At 39.4% G+C, this 24,797-nt stretch overlaps 1 pseudogene; it reads right to left on the bottom strand.

Annotated features, from left to right (window-relative positions):
* The window catches only part of LOC138088728 (stathmin-like), a 65,018-nt pseudogene extending 43,520 nt beyond the window's left edge, over positions 1-21,498 (bottom strand).
* Positions 21,499-24,797: the final 3,299 nt, after the last annotated feature.

Genomic DNA, 24,797 nt, shown 5'->3' with positions numbered 1-24,797 from the left:
TCAAAGCTATTTTATGATCAATACTCAATAGTACTCAGTAAATATATAATACAAAATATATTTTTTAAACTGCAAAAATTTTTGACTCTAATATATTCTATAATCCTAACACATATATTAATTATAATTATCAAGACTTTTTTCTAATAGCTTATTTTTGATGACATTTTTATAGACTCTATGTTATGACAAATAAAGGACAAAATAATTTCCCAATTTGCCTAGGATTCAGTATATCTATCTATTTATCTCAAAATTAGTGAAGTGAAGTGAAGTCGCTCAGTCATGTCCGACTTTTTGAGACCCCGTGGATTGTAGCCCACCATGCTCCTCTGTCCATGGGATTTTCCAGGCAAGAGTACTGGAGTGGGTTGCCATTTCCTTCTCCAGAGGATCTTCCCTACCCAGGGATCAAACTCAGGTCTCCCGCATTGTAAGCAAATTCTTATTTAAATTTAATTTACATTTACAAACTAATTGCTGGATCACATTAATCAATTAATCAACCAATCAATCTTGGGTTAATTGAGTGTATGACCCTCAGAAATGCTGCTTAATACTTAACTTTAGCCACCAGATGTGAAAAAGACAGTGATGCATGCAAAGATTGAATTCGGGAGGAGATGGGGACAACAGAGGATGAGATGGTTGGATGGCATCATCATCAAGTGATGGACATGCATTTGAGCAATCTCTGAGAGTTGGTGATGGACAAGGAAGCCTGGTGCGGCGTAGTCAATGGGTTGTAAGGAATCATACATGACTGAGCAACTGAACTGACTGAACTGAAGCAGAACTAGATTAGCAAGGCAATCAAAATGACTTAATATTTCATATAATTAGGAGGAATAGGGGGGCTTCCCTATTACTTCATTTGGTAAAGAATCTACCTGCAATGCAGGAGGCCTGGGGTCAATCTTTGGGTTGGGAAGATTCCCCTAGAGAGGGAAATGGCAACCCACTCCAACATTCTTGTGTGGAGAATTTCATGGACAAGGGAGCCTGGTAGGCTACAGTCCATGGAGTCACCAAGAGTAGAACATGACTGAGTAACTAACAGGCCCCTCCCCCCCAACACACACACACACACACAAATACACAAGAGAAATAGGAGATTATCTGGGGTCCATCTCACAGTATGTTGTGCCCTTGTGATGGTCATCTAGAATCTAAAGTAGACATGTTTTAATTTCTTGATCATTTTTACATGCATAAATTGACTGCATCAATTTTAAACAACTGTTTAAATCTAATATCTGACAAATCTAGATAGCAGACAGTGTATTAAAAAGCAGATATCACTTTGTTGAAAAAGCTCCATATAATCAAAGCTATGGCTTTTCCAGTAGTCATGCAAGGATGTGAGAGTTGGGCCATAAAGAAGGCTGAGTGCTGAACAATTTATGCTTTCAAATTGTGGTACTGAAGAAAACTCTTGAGTTCCTTGGACAGAAAGGAGATCAAACCAGTCAATCCTAGATGTTCAGTCAATCCTAGATGTTCAGTCAATCCTGAATACTCATTGTAAGTATTGATGCTAAAATTGAAGCTCCAGTAATTTGGCCACTGGTTGGGAAGACCCAATTTATTGGAAAAGTCCCTGATGCTCAGAAAGTTTGAGAGCAAGAGAAGAAAGGGGCAACAGAGGATGAGATGATTGAATGACATCATCAACTCGATGGATTTGAGTTTGAGCAAATTCTGGGAGATAGTGAATGACAGAAAAGCCAAGTGTGCTACAGTCCATGGGGTCTCAAAGAGTCAGATCTGACTTAGTGGCTGAACAACAGCATTGTCATTTCATTCCGTGAATACGGGGGTATCATGGAAAGCAAAGTCTCTTTAAAAAAATGTGGTAAATCTAAAATGTTAAAATTTGTACTATAACTATTAATAATGTTTTAAATGTTTTACTATAAAAATTGCCAAATGTGAAAAAAACTATATATATATATATATATACATATATGTACATATATGTTTCTTTCATGTATTTAATAACATGAAATATTATTAAGATAATTATTTTTAAATGCCATAATTATTTACAACAACTGCCTCTAATTGTTTATTTTTGGTGGTGATCAAAGCAGACCTGGGACTTGGTGATGTAATATACAGTAGCAACCTCAAAGGAAGGGGGCTCCTTTAGTTAGGAAAGTCCTAGAAGGTATTTTTGAGAATATGATAATTCAGTTATCAGCTAGCTAATGAGCAAGAAAGCACATGAAAATGATCACGCAAAAAATCTTCTGTGCTTTAGAGTAAAGAATGTAAATGATCTTCATTAACAAGTGGGTGAAGGGTAGACAGAGAAATAAAGCTAACCTGGAAAATAAGCCAAGGAAAGAACACTTAGAATCTTGTGGACCATGGTAGGATATCTAGATGCCATGCTGAAGTACTGAGTTCCCCCTAGTTTAATAACTTTATCTGATTTAAATACACATTAAGAATACTTTGACCCTTATATGGACGATGGATGATCTGGGATGATTGGAAGCATGGAGATCAGCTGTGAGATAAATTTCATTGTCTCAGTTGAGAGATATTGGCACCCTTAACAATGAAAGATAAATTGGAGAAAATTAATAGCATGAGAGCAAATTTTAAAACAATAAACTAGGTTTTAGAAGCAAGTGTTGAAAATATTTATTGGTACTTAAAACTGAGTAAGAAAAATGCATTGATAAAATTCCTTTGTTTTTGTCCTTCAGTTTTTGAGTGAAAAAATATAAATGTACTAACAGAAGGAAGAGGAGGAGGAGAAGGCAGGAGGAAAAGGGGACGACAGAGGATGAGATGGTTGAATGGCATCACCAACTCGATGGACATGGGTTTCGGTGGACTCCGGGAGTTCGTGATGGACAGGGAGGCCTGGCGTGCTGTGGTTCATGGGGTCAAAAAGAGTCAGACATGACTGAGCGACTGAACTGAACTAACAGGATAAATGCAAGCAAAAATATGAGATAGTGGTGAAGCATCATTGTTTTATTTCTGGCATCGCGTGTTTATCTGATAAAATAATTACTGAGAAGTATCAAATGTGATCTGTGAGACTTGCCCTTAGAGAAATAAATGGGAGGAAAATACTTTTTTATATTGACATATAGATGACATGAGACATTTTTGATACTCATATGCTCTCTTTCCATAATTTACTGATACCACTGAGGTAAGAGTTTAATTATGAAATGGATGATTTGGAATTTGGGCATATGGCTTGTTTTACCAAACAAAATATGAATGGAGATGACAAGTGCCAGTTCTGAGTTCAGTTCTTAAGAAGCTTTAAGTACTACAACTCAACATTTTTTTGTTTCTTCCATTTGCCTTAAGAAAATGTCTGCGTATTCATTGGTTCTTAAATGAAAGAAACATGGAATAACCCGGAAAACAATCCTTGGCCTGAATCATAACTGCTCCAATCACCTTGCTGTGGAGGTAGATATTATAATATATACCCTGATGGAAAAAAGAGGAAACAATTAACAGACAATGATTTTCCTTTCTTTCTAAGATTGGAGCTGGGTGACAAATAGCAGAAATTAGAGGAAAGTATCGAAAAGTGAACAGAATTATTTTAGAAACTGATTAGTAAATCTAAGAAGTCTAGTATGTTATCCTAGTAGTTTGTCAGGTCCATTTTATACTGAGAATCATAAATTTATTCTAAGAGAATTCTACTTTATTCTGCAATAGTATAGCTTATATAAGTTTCCAGTTGAAGGCACAGAAAAAAACTAGACAGTTGGAATTTGCCAGAGATCTGAGACACATATGTAAATTATCAAAGAGTCTTAGAGGAGTATTCTTAAAATCATCAATCATGTAGTCTAAGTCATGAGGAGAAATGAGAATAAAGGAAAGGTTGATGAGTTGGTTGGAAAAATGGGGGTCAATGAACTATGAAAAGAGAATATTTGTACAACAGTCATTTGAGTAATAAGGGGTAGAATGCATCATAGGTTACTTGCAGTTTAAACATCTGTTCTCATAACACAATAGAAGCAATCTAAATAAGTGATCTAATTAAGACAAATTAAGTGATCAGTTTCTTGACAGAATGAGTCACAGTTCTTTCCTTTGCATTACTCTCATATAATTTTCTCCTAGATTAATTTCATTGTGCTCCTGTATCTTGTTCCATATTTGGATAGATTTTAAAGCCAAAATGGAAAAATACAAATATTTGGTGAATAACAAAGCTAAATAACAAAAATAATTTACATGGACTTAGCAACCATTTAATAAGATAAACTTACTATTCCAATTAGTCATGTTTCCCCGCTTCATAGATCACAGCCTTGTTGTGGTGAAGGGGCCTGCATAACTCAATGAAGCTATGAGCCATGCCATGCAGGGTCACTCCAGATGAATGGATCATAGTGGAGAGTTCAGACAAAATGTGGTGCACTGGAAGAGGGAATGGCAAACCACACCAGTGTCCTTGCCACAAGAACCCCATGAACAGTATGAATGGGGGGGAAAAAAAAAGACATCAGAAGATTAACACCCCAGGCCAGAGAGATATTCAATATGCTATTCAGGAAAAGTAGAAAGTGATTTAGAATAGCTCCAAAAAGAATGAAGTGTCTGGGCAAAAGCAGAAATGATGCTCAATTTTGGATGTATCTGATGATAAAAGTAAAGTCTGATGCTTTAAAGAACAATATTGCATAAGAATCTGGAATGTTAGTTCATGAATCAAGGTAAATTTGTTGTGATTAATGATGAGATTGCAAGAGTGAATATTGACATCTTAGGAATCAGTGAACTAAAAGTGACGGGAATGGGAAATTTTAATTCAGATGACCATTATATCTACTACTGTGGGCAAGAATACCCCTTAGAGGCAATGGAGTGGCCCTCATAGTCAACAAAAGTCTGAAGTGCACTTGGGTGCAATCTCTAAAATTGGCAGAATATCTTTTTCTTTTTTTCCTAAGGCAAACCATCCGAAATCACAGTAGTCCAAGTCTATGCCCCAATACTTAATGCAAAAGAAGTTAAAGTAAACCAGTTCTATGAAGACCTTAAAGACCTTCTAGAAATAGCACCAAAAAATATGTCTGTTTCATCATAGAGAATTGGAATGCAGAAATAAGTCAAGAGATACCTGGAGTAACAGGCAAGTTTGTCCTTGGAGTACAAAAAGAAGCAGGGGAAGGATAACAGGGTTTTGTGAAGAAAGCACTTCATCATGGCAAACACTGTTTTCCAGTGCCACAAGAGATAGCTCTACACATGACCATCATTAAATGGTCAATACGCAAACCAGATTGATTACATTCTTTGCAGCTGAAAATGGAGTAATTTTATGTAGTTAGTAAAAAGGAGACTTGGAGCTGACTGTGGCTTAAGTCATGATCTCCTTATTGTAAAATTCAGACTTAAATTGAAGAAAATAGGGAAAAACGCAAGACCATTAAGGTATGACCTGAATCAAATCTTATGATTATGTAGTGGAAGTGATGAGTAGATTAAAAGGATTCGATCTGGTTAACAGAGAGCCTGAAGAACTATGGACAGAGGTTCATAACATTAAACAGGAGGTTGTGCCCAAGACCGTCCCAAAGAAAAGGAAATGGAAAAATGCAAAGTGGTTTTCTGAGGAGGCCTTATAAAAGACTGAGAAAAGAAAAATGAAAAGGCAAAAAAGAAAAGAAAAATTATACCCAACTGAACGCAGAGTATCAAAAATTAGCAAGGAGAGATAAGAAATTTTTCTTAAGTAAATAAAGCTAAGAAACAGAGAAAAAAACAATAGAATTGCAAACCCTAGAAACCTCTTTGAGAAAATTTAAGTTATCAAAGGGACATTTCATGCAAGGATGGGCACAATAAAGGACAGAAACCATAAGGACCCAACAGAAGCATGAGATATTAAGAAGAGATAGCAAGAATACATGGAAAAACTATATATCTATATCTATCTATCTATCTATCTATCTATCTATCTATCTCTCTCTCTCTCTCTCTCTATATATATATATATATAAAGCCTTAATGACCCATATATAAATGATGATGTGGTCACTCACCTAGAGCCAGACATCCTGAACTGTAAAGTCCAGTGGATGTTAATAAGCATTACTATGAACAATGTTAGTGGAGGTGATGAAATTACAGACGAGCTATTTCCAATTCTAAAAGATGATGCTGTTAAAGGCCTGCACTCAATATGTCAGCAAATTTGGAAATCTCAGCAGTAACCAAAAGACTGGAACAGGTCAGTTTTCATTCCAATCCCAAAGAAGAGCAATGTCAAGCAATGTTCAAACTACCATGCAATTGTGCTCATTTCACACGTTATCAAGGTAATGCTGAAAATCCTTAAAGGTAGGCTTTAGCAGTACATGAAACAAGAACTTCCAGATGTACAAGCTGGGTTTAGAAAAGGTAGAAGACCTAGATATCAAGTTGCAAACATTTGTTGGGCAACAGAAAAAGCAAAGGAATTCCAGAAATTCATCTATTTCTTCTTCATTGATTATGTTAAAGCCTCTTACTATGTGAATCACAACAAACTGTGGAAAATTCTCAAAGAAATGGGAATATCAGGCCAAGTTACCCATCTCCTGAGAAACGTGTATGAAGGCCAAGAAGCAACAGTTAGAACCTGACATGAAACAATGGACTGGTTAAAAATTGGGAAAGTAGTACATCAAGGTTGTATCTTGTCACCTTGCTTTGTTCTTTTATTTTTCTTAATTTATTTTAATTGGAGAATAATTACTTTACAATATTATGATAATTTTTGCCATACATCAATACATATCAGCCATAAGCATACATTTATCCTCTGCATCCTGAACCCAATTCCTTCCCACCCTACCCCTCCAGGTTGTCACAGAGTACCAGCTATGGGTGCCCTGCTTCGGACATTAAACCTGCACTGCTTATTTCACATATTGTAATATACAGGTTTCAATGCTATTCCCTCAAATCATCCCATCCTCTCCTCCCACTGAGTTCAAAAGTCTGTTCTTTACATCTGTGTCTCTTTTGATGCCTTTCATGTAGGATCATCATCATCTTCTTTCTAGATTCCATATACATGGATTAATAGATTGTATTTGTCTTTATTTATTTTTATTTTATTTTTTTTTGTTTTTACTTCTCTTTGTATAATAGACTTTAGGTTCATCCACCTCAGTAGGACTGACTCAAATGTGTTTCTTTCTAAAGATAAGGAATATTCCAATGTGTATATGTACCACAACTTCTTTACCCATTCAACTGCCAATGGACATCTAGACTGCTTCCATGTCCTAGCTATTGTGAATGGTGATGCAATGAACAGTGGGGTACATGAATTTTTGAATTCAAGTGTCCTCACGATATATAACCAGTAGTGGGACGGCAGGGTCATATGGAAGCTTTATTCCTCATTTTTTAATGAATCTCCGTACTGTTCTCCATAGCGGTTGCTTCAGCTTGCACTTTCACCAACAGTGTAAGAGGGTTCCCTTTTCTCCATACCCTCTCCAGCATTTATTGTTTCAAGATTTTTTGACAATGGCTATTCTGACTAGTAGCAGATGATACTTCATTGTGGTTTTGACTTGTATTTCTCTAATAATGAGTGATGTTGAGCATCTTTTTATGTGTTTATTAGCCATCTGTATGTCTCCTTTGGAGAAGGAAATTACAACCCTCTCCAGTGTTCTTGCCTGGAGAATCCCAGGGACGGGGAAGCCTGGTGGGCTGCTGTCTACAGGGTCACACAGACTCGGACATAACTGAAGTACCTTAGCAGCAGCAGCAGCAGCAGCATGTCTCCTTTGGAGAAATGTCTGTCTAGATGTCTAGATATTCTGCCCACATTATTATTTTTTTTAATTTTAGTTGGAGGGCAATTACTTTACAACATTTTAGTGGTTTTTGCCATACTTTGATACGAATCAGCCATGGGTTTACATGTGTTCCCCATTCTGAAGTTCCCTCCCACCTGCCTCCCCATCTTATCCCTCTGGACCATCCCAGTGCACCAGCCCTGAGCACCCTACCTCTTGCATCAAACCTGGACTGGTGATCTGATTCATATATGAAAATATGAAAATGTTTCATATATAAAAATGTTTCAATGCTGTTCTCTCAGATCTTCCCACCCTTGCCTTCTCTCACAGTGTCCAGAAGACTGTTCTATACATCTGTTTTTTTTTTTTTAATAATATTCATTTTTCTGGTATTGAGCTGTATGAACTGTTTGTATATTTTGGAGATTAATTATTTGTCATTTGTTTCATTTGCTATTATATTATTATCCCATTCTGAAGGCTGTCTTTTCCCCTTGCTTATACTTTTCTTCATTGTACAAAAGTGTTTAACTTTAATTTGGTCCCATTTGTTTATTTGTGTTTTATTTCCATTACTCTGGGAAGTAAGTTATAGAGAATCTTGCTGTGATTTATGTCAGACATGTCTGCCTATGTTTTCTTCTAAGAGTTTATATTTTCTGGTCTTACATTTAAGCCTTTAATCCATTTTTATTTTATTCTTGAGCTTCCCTGGTGGCTCAGATGGTAGAGAATCTGCCTGCAATATGGGAAACCAGATTCAATCCCTGGGTCAAGAAAAATCCACTGGAAAAGAAAATGGCAACCCACTCAAGTATTCTTGCCTGGATAATTCCATGGACAGAACAGCCAGCCTGCGGACTACAGTCCATGGGGTCACTAAGAGTCAGACATGACTGAGTGTTCTAGTTTAGTTGATGAAATTTATCAGCACCACTTGTTGGAAGAGATCGTCTTTCCACCACTGTATATTTTTGTCAAAGATACGGTGTCCGTACATGTATGGATTCATCTCCAGACTTTCTCTTTTGTTCCACTGATCTATATTTCTGTCTTTGTGTCAAGCCATACTGTCTTAATGACTGTGGCTTTGTAGTATAGTCTGATGTCAGGAAGGTTTTTTCCTCTAGTTCCATTATTTTTTCTCAAGACTGCTTTGGCTATTTAGTTTTTTTTTTTTTTTTTTTTTTATTCCATACTAACTGTGAAATCACTTACTCTAGTTCTTTGAAAAATATGGTGGTAGTTTGATCAGTTGAGTTATTCAGTTGTGTCTGACTCTCTGAAACTCCATGAACTGCAGCACACCAGGCTTCTTTTAACATCACTAATAACCAGAGTTTGTTCAAACTCATGTCTATAAAGTTGGTGATGCCATCCTACCATCGAATCCATTGTCATCCATTTCTCCTCCTGTCTTCAATCTTTATTAGAATCAGGGTCTTTTTCAATACGTCAGTTCTTTGCATTAATGGGCTAAAGTATTGGAGATTCAGCTTCAGCATCAGTCCTTCCAATGCAAATTCAGAACTGATGTCCTTGACGATTTACTGGTTTGATCTCCTTGTAGTCCAAGAGACTTTCAAGAGTCTTCTCCAACACCACAGTACAAAAGCATCAATTCTTCAGTGTTCAGCTTTCTTTATGGTCCACCTCTCACAACCATACATGCTTCTGGGAAAACGATAACTTTGATTATACAGACATATGTTAGCAATGTAACATCTCTGCTTTTCATTTATTTATTTATTTTCAATATAATATGTAGGTTGCTGGCTCACTTAGTGTGCCATCTAGCAGCCACCTGCACTTAGTACACCGGCTCACAGGTCAGTGGTGGCCAGGAGGAGAAACTCCATGTCCAAGGTCAGTGGTGGTGACCCTGAGGAGCCACCCCGAGCCCGAGGCCATGGGCAGCGGCCAGGAGGAGCAATCAGACGAGTGGTGGCTGTGCAGGCCCAGGAGGGCCAGGAGGATCTATCCCACATTGAAGGTCAGAAACAGAGGCAGTAGGGATATACCCTTCATCCAAGGTAAGGAGCAGTGGCTGTGCTTTGCTGGAGCAGCTGTGAAGAGATACCCTACGCCCAAGGTAACAGAAACCCAAGTAAGATGGTAGGTGTTGCAAGAGGATATCAGAGGGCAGACACACTGAAACCATACTCACAGAAAACTAGTCAATCTAATCACACCAGGACCACAGCCTTGTTTAACTCAATGAAACCAAGCCATGCCTGCGGGGCAACCCAAGACAGGCAGGTCATGGTGGAGAGGTCTGACAGAAAGTGGTTCACTGGAGAAGGGAATGACAAGCCACTTCGGTATTCTTGCCTTGAGAACCCCATAAACAGTATGAAAAGGCAAAATGATAGGATACCAAAAGAGGAACTCTCCAGGTCATTAGGTGCCCAATATGCTACTGGAGATCAGTGGAGAAATAACTACAGAAAGAATAAAAGGATGGAGTCAAAGCAAAAACAATACCCAGCTGTGGATGTGACTGCTGATAGAAGCAAGACCTGATGCTGTAAAGAGCAACATTGCATAGGAGCCTGGAATGTCAGGTCCATGAATCAAGGCAAATTGGAAGCAGTCAAATAAGAGATGGCAAGGGTGAACACTGACTTTCTAGGAATCAGTAAACTAAAATGGACTGGAATGGGTAAATTTAACTCAGATGACCATTATATCTACTACTGTGGGCAGGAATCCCTCAGAAGAAATGGAGTGACAATCTAGGTCAACAGGAGAGTCCAAAATGCAGTACTTGGATGCAATCTCAAAAATGACAGAATGATCTCTGTTCGTCTCCAAGGTAAACCATTCAGTATCACAATAATCCAAGTCTGTGACCCAACCAGTAACGCTGAAGAAACTGAAGTTGAACGGTTTTATGAAGACCTACAAGACCTTTTAAAACTAACACCCAACAAAGATGTCCTTCTCATTATAGGGGACTGGAATGCAAAAGTAGGAAGTCAAGAAACACCTGGAGTAACAGACAAATTTGGCCTTGGTATGCAGAATAAAGCAGGGCAAAGACTAATAGAGTTTTGTCAAGAAAACACACTCGGGAAGAGTCTACACATGGACATCACCAGATGGTCAACACGGAAATCAGACTGATTATATTCTTTGCAGCCAAAGATGGAAAAGCTATATAAACTCAACAAAAACAAGGCCAGGAACTGACTGTGGTTCAGATCATGAACTCCTTATAACTACATTTAACTCAAATTGAAGAAAATAGGGAAAACTGCTAGACCATTCAGGTATGACCTAAATCAAATCCCTTATGATTATACAGTGGAAGTGAGAAATAGATTTAAGGGCCTAGATCTGATAGATAGAGTGCCTGATGAACTATGGAACGAGGTTCTTGATATTGTACAGGAGACCGGGATCAAGACCATCCCCATGGAACAGAAATGAAAAAAAGCAAAATGGCTGTCTGTGGAGTCCTTACAAATAGCTGTGAAAAGAAGAGAGAGGAAAAGCAAAGGAGAAAAGGAAAGATATAAGCGTTTGAATGCAGAGTTCCAAAGAATAGTAAGAAGAGATAAGAAAGCCTTACTCAGCCACCAATGCAACAAAATTGAGGAAAAGAACAGAATGGGAAAGACTAGAGATCTCTTCAAGAAAATTAGAGATACCAAGGGAACATTTCATGCAAAGATGGGCACAATAAATGACAGAAATGTTATGGACCTACAGAAGCAGAAGATATTAAGAAGAGGTGGCAAGAATACACAGAAGAACTGTACAAAAAAGATCTTCATGACCCAGATAATCATGATAATGTGATCTCTAATCTAGAGCCAGACATCTTGGAAAGTGAAGTCAAGTGGGCCTTAGAAAGCATCATTATTAACAAAGCTAGTGGAGGTGATAGAATTCAAGTTGAGCTGTTTCAAATACTAAAAGATGATGGTGTGAAAGTGCTGCACTCAATATGCCAGCAAAATTGGAAAACTCAGCAGTGGCCACAGGATTGGAAAAGGTCAGTTTTCATTCCAATTCCAAAGAATGGCAATGCCAAAGAAGGCTCAAAGTACCACACAATTGCACTCATCTCACATGCTAGTAAAGTAATGCCCAAAATTCTCCAAGCCAGTCTTCAGCAATACGTGAACCATGAACTCCCTGATGTTCAAGCTGGTTTTAGAAAAGGCAGAGAAACCAGAGATCAAATTGTCAATATCCGCTGAATCATGGAAAAAGCAAGAGAGTTGCAGAAAAACATCTATTTCTGCTTTATTGACTATGCCAAAGCCTTTGACTGTGTGGATCACAATAAACTGTGGAAAATTCTTCAAGAGATGGCAATACCAAACCACCTAACCTGCCTCTTGAAAAATCTGTATGCAGGTCAGGAAGCAATAGTTAGAACTGGAGATGGAACAACAGACTGGTTCCAAATAGGAAAAGGAGTATGTCAAGGCTGTATATTGTCACCCTGCTTATTTAAATTATATGCAGAGTACATCATGAGAAACGCTGGACTGGAAGAAGAACAAGCTGGAATCAAGATTGCCAGGAGAAATATCAATAACCTCAGATATGCAGATGACACCACCCTTATGGCAGAAAGTGAAGAGGAGCTAAAAAGTCTGTTGATGAAAGTGAAAGAGGAGAGTCAAAAATTTGGCTTAAAGCTCAACATTCAGAAAATGAAGATCATGGCATCCGGTGCCATCACTTCATGGGAAATAGATGGGGAAACCATAGAAATAGTGTCAGACTTTATTTTTTTGGGCTCCAAAATCATGGCAGATGGTGACTGATGCCATGAAATTAAAAGACGCTTACTCCTTGAAAGAAAAGTTATGACCAATCTAGATAGTATATTCAAAAGTAGAGACATTACTTTGCTGACAAAGGTCCTTCTACTCAAGGCTATGGTTTTTCCAGTGGTCATGTATGGATGTGAGATTTGGACTGTGAAGAAGGCTGAGCGCCGAAAAATTGATGCTTTTGAACTGTGGTGTTGGAGAAGACTCTTGAGAGTCCCTTGGCCTGCAAGGAGATCCAACCAGTCTATTCTGAAGGAGATCAGCCCTGAGATTTCTTTGGAAGAATAATGCTAAAGCTGAAACTCCAGTACTTTGGCCATCTCATGCAAAGAGTTGACTCATTGGAAAAGAGTCTGATGCTGGAAAGGATTGGAGGCAGAAGGAGAAGGGGACGACAGAGGATGAGATGACCTGATGGTATCATGGACTCGATGGACATGAGTCTGGTGTGGACTCCGGGAAATGGTGATGGACAGGGAGGCCTGGCTTGCTGCGATTCATGGGGTTTCAAGGAGTCGGACATGACTGAGCGACTGAACTGAACTGATGTTGGTTGGTCATAGCTTTTCTTCCGAGGAACAATCATTTTTTAATTTCATTGCTGCCATCAATCACCATCTTCAGTGAATTTGGAGCAAAAACAAATAAAAGAAAGAACTCTCTCACTGTTTCCATTGTTTTCCAATATATTTGCCATGAAATGATTTGGCCATATATCATGATCATAGTTTTTCTAATGTTGAGTTTTAAGCCAGCGTTTCACTCTCCTCTTTCACTTTCATCAATAGACTCTTTAGTTCGTCTTCACTTTCTTCCATAAGGGTGCTATCTGCATATCTGAGGTTACTGATATTTCTCTCAGAAATCTTGATTCCAACTTGTGCTTCATCCAGCCCTGCATTTCACATGATGTACTATGCATATAAGTTAAATAAGCAGGGTGACAATATACACCTTTATCCACTCCTTTCCCAGTTTTGAACCAGTTCATTGTTCCATATCTGGTTCTAACTGTTGCTTCTTGACTGGCAGATAGATTTCTCAAGAAACAGGTGAGATAATCTGGTATTCCCATCTCTAAAAATTTTCCACCAGTTTTTGTGATCCGTGGTGTCAAAGATTTTGGTGTAGTCAATAAAGCAGAAGTAGACGTTTTTTCTATTCATATCAAGATAGCAGAGTAGAAGGATATGTGCTCATCTTTTCCTGTGAGAACTCCAAAACTGCAACTCTCTGCTAAACAACCATCAACAGGAAAATGTTGTATCTTACCAAAAAAAGATACCTCACTCCAAGAGCAAAGGACAAGTTCCAAAAATACTGTAGGAGGGGTGAAATCACATTTAGAATCAAACCCCATATCTGCCAGAGATGCCCAGAGGGCTCAAACAAAACCCTGTGTGCACCAGGAGACAGAGATCCCACAGAGACTGAGTGAGACCTGCCTTTGAGTGTCTCAGTGTCTCCAGTGGAGGCGTGCTTCTGCAGTGGCCTACTGCAGGCACAGGTGCTCTGGCTGCAGCAGACCTAGGAAGTGTGGCATGTGACATAAATCCTCCTTGAGGAGATCACCATAGAGCTGCAGAGAAGACAAACCACAAACTGGAGAACAATTCTATCGCAGAAGTTCTCACACTGTTGCAAAAGTTCTAGGACCCACAACAGATTCCCCAACCTGGATATCTGGCAAAGGGACTGAGAATCTCCAGTGAATTTGACTTTGAAGGCCAGTGGGATTTGATTACAGAACTTCTGCAGGACTGGAAACCAGATGTTTGGATGACACAAACAAAAATTTGTGGGCACCAGGACACAGGAGAAAGGAACAGTTACTCCACAAGAGATTGAGACAGACTGGTCCAGAAATCTCTGGCAGAGGCTTGGATTGACAGTGTGTTGCTGTGGAATCAGGCACTGACTACAACAGTCCTTTTGAAGGTCACCATTTCCACCATTACCCCTACCATAGTTTGACCTGAGGCCAAACTACAGGGAAGAAATACAGCCCACCCATCAACAGAAAATTGGATTAAAGATTTATTGGGCATAGCCCGCCCATCTGATCAAGACCAATTCCTCCACAGCCAGTCCCTCCCATCAGAAAGCTTCCACAAACTGCTTGTCCTTCTCCATCAGAGGGGAGACAGAATGAACACCACAATCACAGAAAATTAACCAAACTGATCATGTGAATCACAGCCTTGTTTTAACTCAGTGAAACTATGAGTCATGACGTGTAGGGCCATCCAAGATGGACAAGTCATGGTGGAGAGCTCTGACAAAACATGGTTCACTGGAGAAGGGAATGGCAAACCACTTCAATATTCTTGCCTTGAGAACCCCATGAATCGTATGAAAGGCAAAAAATATGACACTGAAAGATAAACTCCTTAGGTCGGTAGCTGCCCAATGACCTACTGAAAAACAGCAGAGAAATAGCTCCAGAAGGAATGAAGAGGCTGAGCCAAAGCAAAAACAATGCCATGTTGTGGATGCGATTGCTTATGGAAGTAAAATCCGATGTCTCTAATACCCTTTGTTAAAATGAAGCACATGTGTGCAGTGCATTCTAAGCTTCTTCAGTTGTATAGGATTCTTTGTGATGCTATGGACCATAGCCAACCAGGACCCTCAGTTCATGGGATTCTACAGGCAAGAATACTGGAGTGTATTGCCATGCTCTTCTCCAGGGGATCTTCCAACCCAGGGGTTGAACCCACATCTCTTCTGTCTCATGCATTGGCAGGCAAATTCTTTACCACTTTGCCACCAGGAAAGCCCTAGCATATAATATACTGCCATATTTTTAAGTATTATTAATTACCCAGTTATATCCTAAAATATGTATTATATATATGTATCATTTATATAAAATTTATAATTATTTATTTTGGAAGTATAGATAGAGCTAATAATTAACATTCATAAGTGTTAATGAAAGACTAGGCAGTTTATGCATAGTTATTGATAATCAATGTTTATTCCATCAGAAGGACACATCAATTATAATTCACTCATAGAAAAGCTACTCATCTAGGGAGGCGGTCCTAAGATGCTAGAGGAATAGGATGGGGAGACCACTTTCTCCCTCACAAATTCATCAAAAGAACATTTAAACGCTGAGTAAATTCCACAAAACAACTTCTGAATGCCAGCAGAGGACATCAGCCACCCAGAAAAGCAGCCCAGTGTCTTTGAAAGGAGATAGGAAAAAATATAAAAGACAAAAATAAAAGAGACAAAGGAGGTAGAGACTGAGCTAGATCCTGGAAAGGAAGTCTTAAAAAGAGAGAAGTTTTCAAACACCAAGAAACTTTCACTGCCAAGTCTGTGGCAAGCCTTGGAACCACAGAGGGCAACATAACTGGGAGGGAAAATAAATAAACAATTAAACCTGACAGATTACGTGCCCAACGGTAACTCCCTCGCAGAGAAACAGGGCAGACACCTGCACCTGCCACTAGCAAGCAGGGGCTGAGCAGGGAGACGTGGGCTGCACTGCTTAGAGTAGGGACCGGGCCTGAATGCCCCAAGGGCAATCTGAGGGAATTAACTTAGGCTAGCAAACCAGACTGTGGGATAGTTCCCACACAAAAAGCCCTAACCTAAGAAACCTCCAGGCCTGCTCACAGAACAAAGGACTAAACAGAGCTAGCCCACTGCAGACCATCGCCCTCTGGTGACAGGTAGCCAGAGCCAGAAGGGGGCAGTCACAGCCCCAGAGAGACATTATCTACCAAACTGCAAGCAGGCTTCTTTGCTAACTAAGACTTCTTGGGGTTCTGGATGGTCAACATCCACCTGAGAAGGTGCACTGGTTGTACACCCAGAAAACCGAGTGGGAGGGACGGGGGAGGGGATAAGTCGCAGCGACTGCGCTCGCCAAACACATCATCACCTGAGCTGCTCGGACCTGGGAAGGACACAAAATGCAGGCCCAACCGAATTTGCACCTCTGCGAACTACCTGAGTGCCTGAACATGAGTGGCTTAGACCTGGGAGGTGCATGCAGCCCAGGGCTGGCCTCAGATAGTTCCTGGTGGAGCAACCTAGAGCCTGAGCAGTGTGGGCAGGGAGGGCACACGTGCTGTGAGCGGGGGCAGGTCTAATGTGGCTCAGACACTTTGAGCACATGCCAGAGTTATTTGTTTGCAGTGTCCCTCCCTCCCCATTGTGCTACTGAACAAGTGAGCCTAAAAAAGTGTCCACCACCACCCCCATGTTTCAGGGCAGAAATTAGACACTGAAGAGACCAGCAAACAGAAGAAGCAGAAACAGAGGGAACTGCCTTGGAAGAGATAGGTGCAATAGATTAAAACCATGTATTTAGTATCGACTACATAGGAAGGGGCCTACAGATCTTGAGAAATATAAGCCTGGCCAAGGAACTGTCCGAAAATGAACTGACCCCACACTGCCCACAACAACACCAGAGAAAGTCCTAGATATATTTTTACTATTTTTGCTATCATTCTTTTTTTTTAATTTTAAGTCCTCTATTACTCTTTTAATTTTCATTTTTATAACCTACTATTACTTTGCAAAAAAAAGTGACCCTATTTTTTAAAGAAAACTTCATAAATATATATACATATAATTTTTGTGACTTTTTTTCTTTAATATTGTATTTTTGAAAATCCAACCTCTACTGTAGATTTTTAATCTTTGCTTTTTGGTATTTGTTATCAATTTTGTACCTTTAAGAATCCAATCTTCAGTACCCAGTTTTACTTGGGAGTGAGATTACTGACTTGACTGCTCTCTCCCCCTTAGGATTCTCCTTTTCTCCACCAGGTTGCCTCAATCTCCTCCCTCCCTCTTCTATTCTCTACCCAACTCTGTGAATCTCTGTGTGTTCCAGATGATGGAGAACACTTAAAGAACTGATTATTAGCTGGATCAGTCTCTCTCCTTTTGATTCCCTCCTTTATCCTCCTGGCAACCTCAGTCTCATTCCTCCCTCTTCTCTTCTCTGCATAAATCCGTGAACATCTCTGAGCAGTCCAGACTGTGGAGTGAACATAAGGAAGTGATTACTGGCTAGCTTGCTCTCTCCTCTTTTGATTCCACCTCATCTCATTCAGGTCATCTCTAACACCCTTCTCCCTCTTCTCTTCTCCATGTAACTCTGTGAACCTCTCCGGGTGCCCCTCACTGTGGAGAAACTTTCCATCTTTAACCTAGATTTTCTATCAATGGTGCTGTATAGATGGAGAAGTCTTGAGACTACTGTAAAAATAAGACTGAAAACCAGAAGCAGGTGGCTTGCGTCCAAATCCCGAGAACACCAGAGAACTCCTGACTCCAGGGAACATTAATCAACAGAAGCTCATCAAATGCATCCATATCTACACTGAAACCAAGCACCACCGAGGGCCAACAAGTTCCAGAGCAAGAAAAACGACACAAATTCCCCAGCAACACAGGAACACAGCTCTGAGCTTCAATATACAGGCTGCCCAAAGTTACTCCAAACCATTGACATCTCATGACTCATTACTGGACACTTCATTGCACTCCAGTTCAGTTCAGTTCAGTTCAGTCTCTCAGTCGTGTCCGACTCTTTGCAACCCCATGAATCCCAGCATGCCAGGCCTCCCTGTTCATCACCATCTCCCAGAGTTCACTCAGACTCACTTCCATTGAGTCCGTGATGCCATCAAGCCATTTCATCCTCAGTCGTCCCCTTCTCCTCCTGCCCTCAATCCCTCGCAGCATCAAAGTCTTTTCCAATGACTCCACTCTTCACATGAGGTGGCCAAAGTACTGGACTTTTAGCTTTAGCATCATTCCTTCCAAAGAAATCCCAGGGCTGATCTCCTTCAGAATGGACTGGTTGGATCTCCTTGCAGACCAAGGGACTCTCAAGAGTCTTCTCCAACACCACAGTTCAAAAGAATCAATTCTTCAGTGCTCAGCCTTCTTCACAGTCCAACTCTCACATCCATACATGACCACAGGAAAACCCGTAGCCTTGACTAGACGGACCTTAGTTGGCAAAGTAATCTTTCTGCTTTTGAATATGCTATCTAGGTTGGTCATCACTTTTCTTCCAAGAAGTAAGCGTCTTTAATTTCATGGCTGCAGTCATAATCTGCAGTGATTTTGGAGCCCAAAAAAACAAAGTCTGACACTGTTTCCACTGTTTCCCCATCTATGTCCCATGAAGTGATGGCACCGGATGCCATGATGTTCGTTTTCTGAATGTTGAGTTTTAAGCCAACTTTTTGACTCTTCTCTTTCACTTTCATCAAGAGACTTTTTAGCTCCTCTTCACTTTCTGCTGTAAGGGTGGTGTCATCTGCATATCTGTGGTTATTAATATTTCTTCTGGCAATCTTGATTCCAGCTTGTGTTTCTTCCAGTCCAGCGTTTCTCATGATGTACTCTGCATATAAGTTAAATAAGCAGGGTGACAATATACAGCCTTGACGTACTCCTTTTCCTATTTGGTACCAGTCTGTGGTTCCATCTCCAGTTCTAACTGTTGCTTCCTGACCTGCATACAGATTTCTCAAGAAGCAGGTTAGGTGATCTGGTATTCCCATCTCTTGAAGAATTTTCCACAGTTTATTGTGATCCACACAGTCAAAGGCTTAGGCATAGTCAATAAAGCATAAATAGAAGTTTTCTGGAACTCTCTTGCTTTTTACATGATCCAGCAGATGTTGGCAATTTGATCTCTGGTTTCTCTGCCTTTTCTAAAACCAGCTTGAACATCAGGGAGTTCACGGTTCACGTATTGCTGAAGCCTGGCTTGGAGAATTTTGGACATTACTTTACTAGCATGTGAGATGAGTGCAATTGTGCAGTAGTTTGAACATTCTTTGGCATTGCCTTTGGAATTGGAATGAAAATTGATCTTTCCAGTCCTGTGGCCAATGCTGAGTTTTCCAAACTTGCTGGCATATTGAGTGCAGCACTTTCACAGCATCATCTTCCAGGATTTGAAACAGCCCAACTGGAATTCCATCACCTCCACTAGCTTTGTTCCTAGTGATGCTTTCTAAGGCCCACTTGACTTCACTTTCCAAAATGTCTGGCTCTAGATTAGTGATCACATCATCATGATTATCTGGGTCGTGAAGATCTTTTTTGTATAGTTCTTCTGTGTATTCTTGCCACCTCTTCTTAATATTTTCTGCTTCTGTTAGATCCATACCATGCATGTCCTTTATTGAGCCCATCTTTGCATGAACTGTTCCCTTGGTATCTCTAATTTTCTTGAAGAGATCTCTGTCTTTCCCATTCTGTTCTTTTCCTCTATTTCTTTCCATTGATCCCTGAAGAAGGCTTTCTTATCTCTTCTGGCTATTCTGTGGAACTCTGCATTCTGATGCTTATATCTTTCCTTTTCTCCTTTGCTTTTCACCTCTCTTCTTTTCACAGCTGTTTGCAAGGCCACCCCAGACAGCCATGTTGCTTTTTTGCATTTCTTTTCCATAGGGATGGTCTTGATCCCTGTCTCCTGTACAATGTCATGAACCTCATTCCATAGTTCACCAGGCACTCTATCTATCAGATCTAGGCCCTTAAATCTATTTCTCACTTCCACTGTATAATCATTAGGGATTTGGTATAAGTCATACCTGAATGGTCTAGCGGCTTTCCCTACTTTCTTCAATTTAAGTCTGAATTTGGCAATAAACTGTTCATGATCTGATCCAAGTCAGCTCCTGGTCTTGTTCTTGTTGACTGTATAGAGCTTCTCCATCTTTGGCTGCAAAGAATATCATCAATCTGATTTCAGTGTTGACCACCTGGTGATGTCCATGTGGAGAGTCTTCTCTTGTATTGTTGGAAGAGGGTGTTTGCTATGACCAGTGCATTTTCTTGGCAAAACTCTATTAGTCTTTGCTCTGCTTCAATCTGCATTCCAAGGCCAAATTTGCCTGTTACTCCAGGTGTTTCTTGACTTCCTACTTTTGCATTCCAGTCCCCTATAATGAAAAGGACATCTTTTTTGCATGTTAGTTCTAAAAGGTCTTGTTGGTCTTCATAGAACCGTTCAACTTCAGTTTCTTCAGCATTACTTGTTGGGGCATAGACTTTGATAACTGTAATATTGAATGGTTTGCCTTGGAGACAAACAGAGATCATTCTGTCATTTTTGAGATTGCATCCAAGTACTGCATTTTGGACTCTTGTTGACCATGATGGCCACTCCATTTCTTTTGATGGATTCCTGCCCACAGTAGTTGATATAATGGTCATCTGAGTTAAATTCACCCATTCCAGTTTATTTTAGTTCAGGGATTCCTAGAAAGTCAATGTTCAACCTTGCCATCTCTTGTTTGACCACTTCCAATTTGCCTTGATTCATGGACCTGACATTCCAGGTTCCTATGCAATATTGCTCTTCACAGCATCAGATCTTGCTTCTATCACCAGTCACTTCCTCAACTGGGTATTGTTTTTGCTTTGGCTCCATCCCTTCATTCTTTCTGGAGTTATTTCTCCACTGATCTCCAGTAGCATATTGGGCACCTAATGATCTGGAGAGTTCCTCTTTTGGTATCCTATCATTTTGCCTTTTCATACTGTTCATGGTGTTCTCATGGAAAAAATACTGAAGTGGCTTGTCATTCCCTTCTCCAGTGGACCACATTCTGTCAGACCTCTCCACCATGAACTGCCCGTCTTGGTTTGCCACACAGGCATGGCTTGGTTTCATTGAGTTATACAAGGCTGTGGTACTAGTGTGATTAGATTGACTAGTTTTCTGTGAGTATGGTTTCAGTGTGTCTGCCCTCTGATATCTTCTTGCAACACCTACCATCTTACTTGGGTTTCTGTTACCTTGGGCATGTGGTGTCTCTTCATAGCTGCTCCAGCAAAGCACAGTCACTGCTCCTTACCTTCGACGAGGGGTATCTCCTTAACACTGCTGTCCTGAACTGCATCGTGGGATAGCTCCTCTAGGCCTTCCTGTGCCTGCCCAACCACTGCTCCTAGGGATGCTCCTACTGGCTGCTGGCCCTGGCCTCAGGCATGGGTGTCTCCTCCCAGCTGCTGCCCTTTGCCTCTAGCTCACTCCAGAGAGAAGAAATCCAGCTCCACCCACCAGAACAGGGACACAAGCTTCCCTAACCAGGAAACCTTGACAAACCACTTGTACAACCCCACCGACCGTGAGGAAACTCCACTCTAAAGAGAACTCCACAAACTGCCAGAATACAGAAAGGCCACCCCTAACTCAGCAATATAAACAAGATAAAGAGACAGAGGAATACACAGCAGGTAAAGGAACAGCATAAATGCCCACCAAGTCAAACAAAAGAGGAAGAGATAAGAAATCTACTGATAAAGAAATAGGGATTATGATCGTGAAAATGATCCAAATTCTTGAAACCAAAATGGAATCACAGATAGATAGCCTGGAGACAAGGATTGAGAAGATGCAAGAAAGGTTTAACAAGGACCTAAAAGAAATAAAAAAGAGTCAATATATAATGAATAATGCAATGAATGAGATCAAAAACATTCTGAAGACAACAAATAGAATGGAGCCAGAAAATAGGACTAGTGAAGTAGAAGACAGAATGATAAAAATAAATGAATCAGAGAGGAAAAAAGAAAAATGAATTGACACAAATGAGGATAATCTCAGAGATCTTCAGAACAATATTAAATGCCCCAACATTCGAATCATAGGATTCCCAGAAGAAGAAGACAAAAAGAAAGACCAGGAAAAAATACTTGAGGAGATAATAATTGAAAACTTCCTTAAAATGGGGAAGGGAATAATCACCCAAGTCCAAGAAATCCAGAGAGTCCAAAAAGGATAAACCCAAGGCAAAACACCCCAAGACACATATTAATCAAATTAACAAAGATCAAACACAGAGAACAAATATTTAAATCAGCAAGGGAAAAACAACAAATAATACACAAGGGGATTCCTATAAGAATAACAGCTGATTTTTCAATGGAAACGCTTCAGGCCAGGAGGGAATAGCAGGACATAAAGTGATGAAAGAAAACAACCTACAGCCCAGATCACTGTACCCAGCAAGGATCTCATACAAATATGAAGGAGAAATCAAAAGCTTTACAGACAAGCAAAAGCTGAGAGAATTCAGCACCATCAAATCAGGTCTCCAACAAATGCTAAAGAATCTTCTCTAGACAGGAAACACAGAAACGGTGTATAAACCAGAACCCAAAACAATAAAGTAAATGGCAACAGGATCATACTTATTAATAATTACCTTAAATGTAGATGGATTGAATACCCCAACCAAAAGACTAAGACTGGCTGAATGGATACAAAAACAAGACCCTTATATATATTGTCTACAAGATATGCACCTCAAAACAGGGGACACATACAGACTGAAAGTGAAGGGCTGGAAAAAGTTATTCCATGCAAATAGAGACCAAAAGAAAGCAGAAGCAGTAATACTCATATCAGATAAAATAGACTTTAAAACAAAGGCTATGAAAAGAGAGGAAGAAGAACACTACATATTGATCAAAGGATCAATTCAAGATCAACAATTATAAATATATATTCACCCAACATAGGAACACCACAATATGTAAGACAAATGCTAATGAGTATGAAAGGGGAAATTAACAATAACACAATAATAGCGGGATATTTTAATACCTCACTCACACCTATGGATAGATCAACTAAACAGAAAATTAACAAGGAAACACATACTTTAAATGATACAATAAATCAGCTAGAACTAACTGATATCTATAGGACATTTCACCAAAAAACAGTAAATTTCACCTTTTTCTAAAGCACACATGGAACCTTCTCCAGGATGGATCTCATCCTGGGCCATAAATCTAGCCTTGGTAAATTCAAAACAACTGAAATCATTCCAAGTATCTTTTCTGACCACAGTGCAGTAATATTAGAACTCAATTACATGAGAAAAACTATTAAAAATTGCAACATATGGAGGTTGAATAACACTCTGCTGAATAACCAACAAATCGCAGAAGAAATCGAAATATGCATAGAGGCGAAAGAAAATGAGAACAAAACAACCCAAAGCCTATGGGATACTGTAAAAGCAGTGCTAAGAGGAAAGTTCATAGCAATACAGGCATACCTCAAGAAATAAGAAAAAAAGTAAAATAAATAACACAACTCTACACCTAAAGCATCTAGAAAAGGAAGAAATGAAGAACCCCAGGGTTAGTAGAAGGAAATAAATCTTAAAAAAAAAAAAAATAAGGCAGAAATCAATGCAAAAGAAACAAAAGAGACCATAGCAAAAATCAACAAAGCCAAAAGCTGTTTCTTTGAGAGGATAAATAAAATTAACAAACAATTAGCCAGACTCATCAAGAAACAAAGGGAGAAAAATTAAATGAATAAAATTAGAAATGAAAATGGAGAGATCACAACAGAAAACACAGAAATACAAAGGATCATTAGAGATTACTGTTAGTAATTATGTGCCAATAAAATGGACAACATGGAAGAAATGGACAAATTCTTATAAAAGTACAAGTTTCCAAAACTGAACCAGGAAGAAATAGAAAATCTGAACAAACCCATCACAAGCACGGAAATTGAAACTGTAATCAGAAATCTTCCAGCAAACAAAAGCCGAGGTCCAGATGGCTTCACAGCTGAATTCTACCAAAAATTTAGAGAAGAGCTAAAACCTATCCTACTCAAACACTTCCAGAAAACTTCAGAGGAAGGTAAACTTCCAAACTCATTTTACAAGGCCACCATCACCCTAATACCAAAACCTGACAAAGATGCCACAAAAAAAAAAAAAAAAAGAAAAAGAAAAAGAAAACTACAGGCCAATATCACTGATGAACATAGATGCAAAAATCCTTAACAAAATTCTAGCAAACAGAATCCAACAGCATATTAAAAGATCATACACCATGACCAAGTGGGCTTTATCCCAGGGATGCAAGGATTCTTCAATATCCACAAATCAAAGTAATATACTACATAAACAAATTGAAAAATAAAGGTGGTATGATTATCTCAATAAATGCAGAGAAAGCCTTTGACAAAATTAAACATCCATTTATAATAAATACTCTCCAGAAAGCAGGTATAGAAGGAAAATACCTCAACATAATAAAAGCAATGTATGGCAAATCCACAGCAAACATTATCCTCAATGGTGAAAAATTGAAAGTATTTCCCCTAAAGTCAGGAACAAGACAAGGGTGCCCACTTTCACTACTACTATTCAACACAGGTTTGGAA

This window comes from Capricornis sumatraensis, chromosome 11 (assembly GCF_032405125.1).
Source record: "Capricornis sumatraensis isolate serow.1 chromosome 11, serow.2, whole genome shotgun sequence".
In the NCBI taxonomy this organism is placed as follows: Eukaryota; Metazoa; Chordata; class Mammalia; order Artiodactyla; family Bovidae; genus Capricornis; species Capricornis sumatraensis.
Note: the sequence above shows the minus strand (reverse complement) of the source record. Positions and strands in the feature narration are given on the sequence as shown.